Raw genomic sequence first — 10,229 nt, 5'->3', positions numbered from 1 at the left:
CAGCCTGGGACACAGCCACATGGGCCTGTCTCCCTTCTGGACCTCAGACCTCACACCAGCCACCAGCAGCAGCCCAGTCACCAAGGTTCCACCGTTGCCCACCCCAGGCCCAGCACAGTGGGCCCGGACCTCCTGCCCTGGCCACGTCAGCATCACCAGCAGTCTTCAGACCGGACCGTGCAGCAGGGCCTGGCCCGGCCCAGAGTGCTCCAGAAGAATGTGCTCTCTGTGCCTGGTTCTGTCGTCTGAAGGTCTGGTCTGGAGAGCACAGGTGCTGGGCCGAAGACAGCTCTGGTCTCTACTCCCGTGACGTTGTCCTTGTCTGTCATAAATGTAGCGTGGTCAGTTTTGTATGAAGTGCAATAAAAAAGGCTTTGTCAAACCACCCAGGTGCCCCCCTGCTCCAGAAAAGTGACGAGACCAGCCTGGGACCCCAGGGCCCCTGTGGCCCCACGCGGACGTCTGCAGAAGGCGCTGCCTCACACCGCTGCCTCCTCCGGCTGCAGAGGGCCCAGGGGCCTCACGTGTCCCTCCAGCTCTTGGATTCCAGGCAGGGTCGATCGTCTCCTCCACCCTGTGTCCATCTGTCCGTCGGTCCTCACCACTGCATGGCTCACAGACAGCAGCTCTGGCCCTGCAGGGACGTAACCACTGGCGCACACTCAAACCCGCCAAGTCCAGATCTGCCTTTTGATGGGATCCTCAGCAGTGGCGTTTGAGAAGCTCTGCCCTGGCCTGTGTGCTGGGCCCAGGGATGTGGAAAGAGGTTGAAAGCAAGCCCTGCTCTTAGGGGGCCTTCCAGTGAAGCAGAAGGCACACCCCGGCCTGGACCACACACGGCGTGAGGGCCAGGGGCCAGGTGAAAGGAAGGACAATCGGCGCAGCTTCCTGGGAGGGGCTTGTGACCTGGGCCCCCAGGCAGATGGGAGGTTTTATCAGTTGCCGTGGGGTCAACCCCGACTCATGGCGACCCTGTGTGGTGGGGTCGACTCTGACTCACGGCGGCCCTGAGTCACAGTGACCCCGTGTCGGGTCGACCCTGAGTCACGGCACCCGTGTCATGGGATCTACTCCAATTCAGGGCGGCCCTGTGTCGTGGGGTCACCCTGACTTACGGTGACCCTGTGTTGTAGGATCAAACTCCAACTCATAACCCGATGTCGTGGGGTTGACGCCCACTTAATGGCAACCCTGTGTCGGGTCGACCCCAACTCAGGTGCCCCATGGCGTGGGACTGACTCCAACTCAGGGCACCCCTGTGTCATGGGGTCAACCCTGAGTCACAGCGACCCCATGTCATGGGGTCGACCCCAACTCACAGTGACCCCAAGCGTGGGCGATCAGAGCTGGGCCCCATGGACTTCAGGGGCTGATGTTCTGGAAGCACGCTGCCATGTTTTCCTCCTGGTGCTTCTGTGTGAAGTCGAGCACAGTAACCGTTTGCACCACCGAGGGCCTCAGAGGGACTCGGGGAGGAGGGAAGGGGCTTTCTTAAACCTGTGCTGTGTGGAAGGTGGGGAGGCCCCAGCCCCGCTGCTGCACACACAGCCCAGGGCGGTCCGACGGGACAGGTGGGCTCGGGTGGGCTCGGCGAGCCCCAGATGCTGCCCTTGCCAAGCAATGACTCAGCACGTGGGGAAGGAGATACAACTTCTCACACGGGGAGAGGCACTCTGGTGGCACAACGGGTAAGGCCCTTGGCTGTTGACCATGTGAGGGGTGGGCTGTAAAGGGGAGTGAGCCAGAGCCAGGAGGCAGAGGAATCCAGGGCCTTGGCTGGCTTCCCCTGGCTTGGGGCAGAAACCCCCAGACTCACCTTGAAGGGTCCATGGCTGCACTTCCGGGAAGGGTTCAGAGCTGTCACCACCCTCGAAGGTGCCAGGGCTCACCGAGTGTGGACATGATCTAGGCTGATGAAGAAGTGCTGGGGGAAGGAGGACAAACGGGTGAACAGCTAGACCCTGAATTCAGAGCTCCGCGGGGGGTGGAAAGGGAGCCCCGGCCTGGCTGCCCAGGGACGTGCCACAGAGGCTAGCCCTGAGGGTGGCCCTGGGCACCGGCCACATCCTGGACCTGCGAGCTGGACAGCTGCCCGCTTCCCTAAAACACCTCCCATAGGGAAGGGGCTAAGAAGCAGTCACTGCAGTAATGACACTGCTACCCACAGAGAAGTGGGGTTTCCAGGAAGGAACCTGCCCTTCCGGGAAAGCCGCCCCAGGGTGGCGGAGCAAGGTCTGGCTTGCACATCCAAAGGAAAAGGTGGCTGTGATGAGCTGCCCTCCTCTGCACCTGCGGCCACGGCCACTGCAGGCGAGCGTGAAGGGTAGCAGCGGTGTCCCCTTCCAGAGCTGGTGTCCTACCCAGGCAGGGGACGGCTCGAGGGGAGCGTGCCAGGCCCGCAGCCACAGAGCAATCACTGGTCACTGCTGGGTCATCAAGGCCAGTGGGTGTCCGTGCGTGGCTGTGACGTGACCTCCCAGGCCTCTCCCTTCCTGTGGGCCCAGGGTGCAGCTGAGCCGGGATCCAAGACAGCAGCAGGGTCCTCAGCCCAGCTGGGCAGGAGCAGCTGTGGGGCCAGGCACCTGCAGAGCCCCAGCCCCAAAGACCTGCCCCGGAGCACAAGGCCTTAGGTGTCACTGGGTTAGAGGGCTGGGCCACCGCCTGTCTCCAGCCCCACTCTGGGTGTCTTGGGAGACCCCCCCACACACACACACATATGCAACCTCCCCCAGCCGAGCCCGGAAGCCACAGAGCAGGCCACTGATGCAGCTCTGTCTGGGCTGTTGAGCATCTGCGGGGGGACGTTGAGGGATGCTGGGAGTGCAGGCCCCCGTGGACGGGCTGCTCCCCTGTGCTCACTGCGAACCGTGGCAGGTGGGGTGGCACGGCCTCGCGGGCCCCTTCCAGTGACAGACACCCACAGGCCCTGTGGTTTCCAGCATCCTGTGGGCGGCCCGGTCTCAGCCACTGAAGCTGCAGCCTGGGCCCGCGCTCTGCCTGCTGGGAGCCTTGTGGGCAGCCACCGTGTGTCCTCCCAGCACCCGGCCTCCTCCCGGGGGCTCAGGGAGGCGGGTGGGGCCGTGTCGGCCCGTCGCCCCCACCACACGGCCTTCCGCTGCTCCTCCCACACATGCCCCATCGCTCTCCTGCTCCCCACTGTCTGTGCCCCCCCACCCGCCCCCTTGCTGGCTGAAGAGAACGCAAGCCCCACAGCCTGCACCGCCAGGCTCCCACTTGCCACCTTCCCTCCTTGGCAGGCCCTGGGCCCCATGTTAAGCGGCCTGCTCCTTGCCACCCGCAGGTGCCTATGCTCTGTTGCAGGTTTCCTGTGTCTACTCTGACGCTGTCCTCTGTCGGCCAGACCACCCACTGAGGCCCATCTTCGGGGGGACCCTGAGAGGTCACCTTCTACCTTTTCTCTAGGGGGCAGCAGCGTGCCCTGGCGGCCCCTTTACTCACAGGAAGACTGGGCTGTGGGGCCCAGCCAGGTCCGAGGTGTCTGGTGGTGATAGAGAAAGTGAGAGGGGTGGGAAGGAAGTGAGGGGCGGCGGCTCCCACAGCAAGATCACCTCCTGCGTGTGACCTTGGGCACCCCACTTAACGACCCCAAACTCACTTGGCTCCCCAGCCCTCCTCCTAAAAGCCAACCACCCCCCATGGCGACTGTTGGCCTTTGTGGCACGTGGAGGGCAGGGGCTCGACAGCTTTGGAGCTGTTTTCTGTCCAGGGACCACACTCACTAGTCCCTCTCCCAAGGTCCCCCAGGTCCTAGAACCAAGATCCCAGCATCACTCGCTGTCCCCTGACTGGCGGCAGCCTCAGCTCACTGATTTGTCGCGGGGCTGTTGGCTTTTGAAATCAGACAGGAAGGAAGGTGGAGGTGGCCCTGTACAGGAAGAGGTGCGCGCCAAGCTGTAGCCGCCGCCAGTGGCCGCGGGGCTGGGAGCTGGGAGCAGGGAGCATCACCTGTAAGGTACACCGGGTCAGCGCGGGGTCACCAGGGGCCAGGCTGCACAGCAGCACACCAGCACTGGGCGGGCCTGAGGACAGGCCCGGCTGGACTGCGCTGGGACCCGAGTGGCCCCAGCACTGCCCACCCTCTCCCCGAGGAACGGGGCTGAGCCAACAGCGTGGGATGCGGCCTTCTGCAGGACCTGCAGCCTGGACATTCCTAGAGCAGCCTTGAGGCCTGGGGGTGAGTCACGTCCCGCTGCCTCCACGTGAGGCGAGGGTGGGAGAGGACACAGCTGGCAGGTGACTTTTAAGATCCGCGCTGTGCTGAGTGTGTGGGGAGGGTGAGGACAGAAGGGCAGGGCAGCCATGGGGACACCACCGGACATCCCAGTGCTGGGAACCGCTGGGCTGCACGAGCTCCAGCATGGAATAAACCAACAGGTGCCCAAGGACGGCCCAGAGACTGGCACGCTGGGCCCTGGCCCAGGGCCAGACCCTGCTCCCCTGGACCAATGACATGCATTCTGGTGGGTCCCAGGGCAGTGGTGTTTGCAAAGCCAGTGCTTAGACTCGGGCTCAGCAGATGGGGCCCAGCACCGACACCCCCCTTCCTGGCTGTGGGGCCCTAAGCAGACGACTCGACCTCTCCGTGCTTCAGTTGCCCCGCCTGCAAGATGGAGGTCAGGGGTCATGGGCCATGAGGATGAAGGGGGTCGGTGGGTAGCACACAGTACCCGCTTCTTGCTGTTGGGTGTGCAGGCCCCCACCTCTCCCTGACTGCACCCTGCGGAAGGCTGGTGGGTGGACATCCATTCTGAGAGCTGCACCCACAGAGGGCTTCTTGGGAGAGGCGCCAGGGTGGGTGTTCCTCCCAGGCTCCTGGGCCTTGGGGTGAACTCAGCCGGGAGCACAGGTTCTCCAGCTCCAAGCCTGGGACCAGGCCCACCCTGGCCATCACCCAGGCAGGCCTGCAGGCTGGGCACTGCCCTCCTCTGTTCCTGCTTGAAGGCCAGGGTCATGCAGTGGGCAGGCGCGGGGTGCTCAAGGCATAGGGGCTACTTCTACTTTCCTGTGGGAAGGACTTGATCTCAGGTGGTCAGATGACCAGCTGGCCAGCTGGCCATGGTGCTGGGGCCACATGCAGGGGCTGAGATGTCATTCTCAGCCCTGGGCATTGGGCAGCCCCAGCAGGCAGACAGGACCAGAAGCTCCCCACTGTTACCACGCAGCCCGTGGGCTGAGCAGGGCCAGCTCTTCTAGAACAGCCAAGCAGGAGTCCCTGCCCTGCTGGCCAAGGCTGATGCTGGTCTAAGGTCCTGGGAGAAGCAGGGATAAGACCAAGATGGGGACCTGTTGACAGAGAAAATGAAGAAATCAGGACCTTCCCAGGGTTGAGGCAGAAGCCTGGTACCAAGCCTGGGGGCCAGGGCCAAGCCACATTCGTACCTTCCTCAACAGACCGAGTTCTGAGGTCACACTGAAATGGGCAAACCCATTTGGGCCAGGCCCTTGGGTGGCAGCTCCGAGGGAGTGGTACTGGGTCCCCAGTCACCCCTTCTGGCCCCGCCCTGCCCGCTGCGCTCAGATCCTCTTTGGCCGACCGCTGGCCAGCAGCCTCTCTTCCTCTCTTTAAACTGGGCTCACAGGGGCCCCACCAGGGCTGAGCCAGAGCACGTGAGGGCCCTAAGAACTGATAACCCATGTTGCCCCTCCTCTGCTTACTCACGCATTCAAACAGGATAGAAGAGTTACATACATGTATATGTATATGTATGTCTGTGTGTACATATGGGTGTGTATGTGTATATACGTGTGTATATGTGTGAATATGTGTATGCATGCATATGTGTGTGTGTACGTCTTATGTGTGTGCATGTATATGTATATGTGTACATACGTGTACACATCTGTGTATATGTGCGTGTGTGTGTATATGTGAATATGTGTGTATGTATGTGTATAGGGAGCTCTGGTGGTGGTGTGCCTAAGGCATTTGACTGCTAACCAGAAGGCTGACAGTTCAAACCCACCAGCCACTCCTCAGAAGGAAGATTGGGCAATCTACTTCCGTAGTGATACTGCCTCAGAAACCCAAGGAGGGGTCTCTATGAGTCGAGTCCAACTCAACAGCAGTGAGGTGGGTTTTTTTGGCATATATGTGTATCTATGTGTGTACATGTTCATGTGTGTACATATTCATATATTTACATGTGTGGACATGTGTACATGTACATGCATGTGTGTGTTCATATGCGCGCACATGTGCATGTGTGCACATGCAGGTTTCTGTGTCTGTGCACGTGTGTATGTGTGCATTTGTGTGCATGTGTGTACACATGTTCATGTATATGTGTACATGTGTGAATGTGTTTATGTGACTCTACATGTGTACATATTTACATGTGTGCATGTATATATATATATATATATGCACACATATGTGTGTACATTATGTGCCTGTGCATGTGTGTGCACACGTTTATATGTGTCTTAGCTAGCTATAATATGGCCTATTTTTCAATGCGGCTATAGTAGTGACTGAATGCAAGAGTGGCATATGCCATTGTGGTAGTTAAGTCTGTGGGTCACCTTGGCTGGGCCTGGTTGAGTGCCTGGGCAGCTGGATGTAGTATTCCCCATGATGAGACTGGTCATCAACTCCATGGTGGAATCTACTGTGAGCAGCTGAGTAGCTGCTTTGGTATGTGGTCTGCTTCCTGTATATAAGGAAAAGATTTGGGAATGGTCTCTAGCTTATGGCACGCTTGCACCCTGCATGCAGCTGCGTTGTTCTTCAGTACCCTGCCATGCTCTGCCGACCTTGGGACTTTCAATGGACTTGAACCAATGGCCTGCTGTGTGGTTTGCTAATGTCAAGACTGTGCCTTTTTACTTGTCAACCTTGGGCTTGTCAGCCTCAGCAGCTGCCTGAGTGAAGAAAAACCTCTAGCTCCAGTGGGCTGGAAACAGGAGGCAGAGCTGAAGCCCAAGGTTGAGGGGCTTTCACCCAGCCCCTAGAGCCCGGCACTTTGAGCTCGGACTTAAAGCCTCTAAACTGTAAGAGAATCAATTCCTGTTTGTTCAAGCATCCCATTTGTGGTGTATTCCTGTCAGAGCGGCACTAGGGAACCAGAACACATATTGAGAGGATTTTTTCCGATCGAGAATATATAATGGTTATCGGTTACATTTATAAAACGGTATGCCTTCACTTGGTGCCCCGCCTCTTCCTTTCTACAGCAGTGCTCACTTTTCCTTGCGTCTCGTCTGCTTGGCATCTATGGATCCTTGCTTGGGACAACTGGTGCCCGTGTTCTGTTGATGCCCTAAGCATGTGCGTACCTTACTTATTGTGTAATCAGCCCCCGGAACTCACTGTTCTCACTGTGGTCTGTCCATGCCGGTCTTCAGCCTCACCCTGCTCACTGCTCAGTGGGCGGGTTCCAGCCTACGAAGAGGACTCGGGGCTGCACGTCGACCTGGTCACAGAGGTGGCAGGTAGCTGCTCCTCGTCACCATCAGGGGGACTTCTGCTTCTTGTTGGGAGCTGTCCCAGGTGAAAGCCAGCTGGGGGAGTGGGGTACCTTGTCTAAGTGGCACTGAGTAGGAGTGCCTGATAAAACAGAGGACACCCAGTTAAAACAGATTTGCAGAAACATAGCTTATTTTAAGTATGTCTCAGAAGTTACATGGGATATACTTTTACTAGGAAAAGTGTTGCTTGTCTGAAATTCAAATTTAACCTGGCATCCTGTATTTTTTTTTTTTTTTTAATTGTGATTTGGGTGAAAGTTTACAGAGCAAAGTCCCTTTCCTCACAGCAGCTCACATGTACTTTGTTGCATGACATTGAATGCAATTTCTCACAATGCAACAGTTCCCCTCTCACTTCCTCCCCATAGTTACCTCTTCCCTGTACCCTTCCCTCCCATGAAGTCCTACCTCCTGAGCTGTCTCCCTGTGCATAAACAGCCCTTCTATTTTCCCATGACTGTTCTCTCCAAGAAGTCTATCTACCTAATGTAAATGTTCAATTCATATCCCTGTCTTTTGTTTGGCTGAAAGCCATAGGAGTGGGTTCAGTTCCAGACCTGAAGGGCAGCTAGGGGCCATAGTCTCAGTGGTTCTATCCAGCTCTATCAGACCAGCAAAACTGGTCCCCCTCCTTTTTTTTTTTTTTAAATGATTTTGAGTTTTATTCCATTGTTCTCCCATTCTATCCAGAATCTCCTACATAGATCCCCCTCCGAGTGGTTGACAGTGGTAGCCAGGGACCATATAGTTCTTCTGGTCTCACAGTCATATAGGCTGAGGATAGCATGGTGTACCAGTCACTTGGACTAATTGTTTCCATGCATCTTTGGTTTTCTTCATTCTTCTAGATGGCTATTTGCAAGCTTTTAAGATTCCAGTCACAACTCGCCAAAGTAGGATGTGGAACAATGTTTTGTATAGTATGTTATGCCAGTTGAGCTTGATGTCCCCTGAGACTATGGTCCCAAGCCCACAAGTCCAACTACTCGCTCCCTCTGGGTAGCTGGCTGTGGCCAAGAAGTGACTACAACCTTGTCCCTTATCAGCTCTACCATGTTGTTGTTGTGAGACCCGACTCACAGCGACCCCTCCTTGGGTTGCCGAGGCAGTATCACTACGGAAGTAGAATGTCCCATCTTCCTTCCAAGGAGTGGCTGGTGGGTTTGAACTGCCAGTCTTCTAGTTAGCAGTCAAGTGCCTTAGGCACTATGCTACCAGAGCTCCTAGCATATACCTGGGAATTCTTACAGAACATACAAATACACTTGTAGAAACATTATCTGGCAACCCTATACGTGGTCTTGGGTACACTTCCCCCTGCATAGACATACCTAATAGTTCAGCCTGTCAACCCATCTATCCACACATATAATAATGTTTGCCTTCACTGACAACACAGCACAGGGTTCATCTTCATTGTCTGTACCTCCCATGCACCTTTCCTTGTCTTCCTCTTCCTCAATGCTACCATGTTGATCACTCACATTTGGTACATTGCCCTTCTCTTCACCAAATCAATACTTGTCTCTACTCTACTGATCTAACTATGTTCCCTCCCCTCCCCTTCCATCCCTGCTAACCCAACAAAGAAAATTTCCTTCCATATATAAACCTTTCCTTGAGTTTTTACAATAACCGACTAATAAAATATTTGTCCTTCTGTGATTGACTTATTTCACTCAGCATAATGTCCTCCAAGTTCATCCACATTATGCAGTGGTCTGCCAGTTCTACATTATTCTTTAGGCTTGCATAGTATTCCATTGTGTGTATGTACCATAGTTTGGTTATCCATTCTTCTGTTGATGGGCACCTATATTGTTTCCATCTTTTGGCTATTTCTGGGTTCTCAATTCTATTCCATTGGTTTATGTATCTGTCTCTGTACCAATAACAGGCAGTTTTGAATACTGTAGCTGTATAATAGGTTTTCAGATCTGGGAGTGTGAGACCTCCTACTTTGTTCTTCTTCTTCAATAGTGCTTTGCTTATCTAAGGTCTCTTTCTTTTCCATATAAAGTTAGTGATTGGTTTTTCCATATCCTTAAAGAATGTTGATGGGATCTGGATTGGGATTGCATTGACTGTATAGACTGCTTTGGGTAGAATTGACATTTTCACAATGTTCAGTCTTCCTATCCATGAGCATGGTATGCTTTTCCATTTATGTAGATCTCTTATGGTTTCTTGAGGTAGTCTTTTATAGTTTTCTTTGCATAGGTCTTTTGTGTCCCTGGTAAGATTTATTCCCAAGTATTTTATTTTTTGGTAGCTATTGTAAATGGTATTAATTTCCTTGTTTCTTTTTCAGCAATCTCTTTGCTGGTGTAGAGGAATCCAACTGATTTTTAGATGTTGATCTTGTATCCTGCCACGATGCTAAATCTCTTAATTAGTTCCAGTAGATTTTTGACTGAGTCTCTTAGGTTTTCTAGGTATAGGACCATATCATCAGCAAATAGGGATAGTTTGACTTCTTCCTTACCAATGTGGATGCCTTAATTTCCCTTTCTTGCCTTATTGACCTGGCTAGGACTTCTAATACAATGTGAACAGAAGTGGTGACAGAGGGCATCCTTGTCTGGTTCCTGTTTGCAGTTTTGATCAGGAATGGGTGTTGGATTTTATCAAATGCCTTTTCTGCGTTGATTGATATGATCATGTGGTTCTTTTCCTTTGTTTTATTTATGTGGTAGATGATGTTGATTGTTTTTCTAATGTTGAACCATCCTTGCATACCT

This window comes from Orycteropus afer, unplaced genomic scaffold (genome assembly GCF_000298275.1).
Source record: "Orycteropus afer afer isolate SDZICR_OR568_19922 unplaced genomic scaffold, OryAfe1.0 scaffold00061, whole genome shotgun sequence".
Classification (NCBI taxonomy): Eukaryota; Metazoa; Chordata; class Mammalia; order Tubulidentata; family Orycteropodidae; genus Orycteropus; species Orycteropus afer.
Note: the sequence above shows the minus strand (reverse complement) of the source record.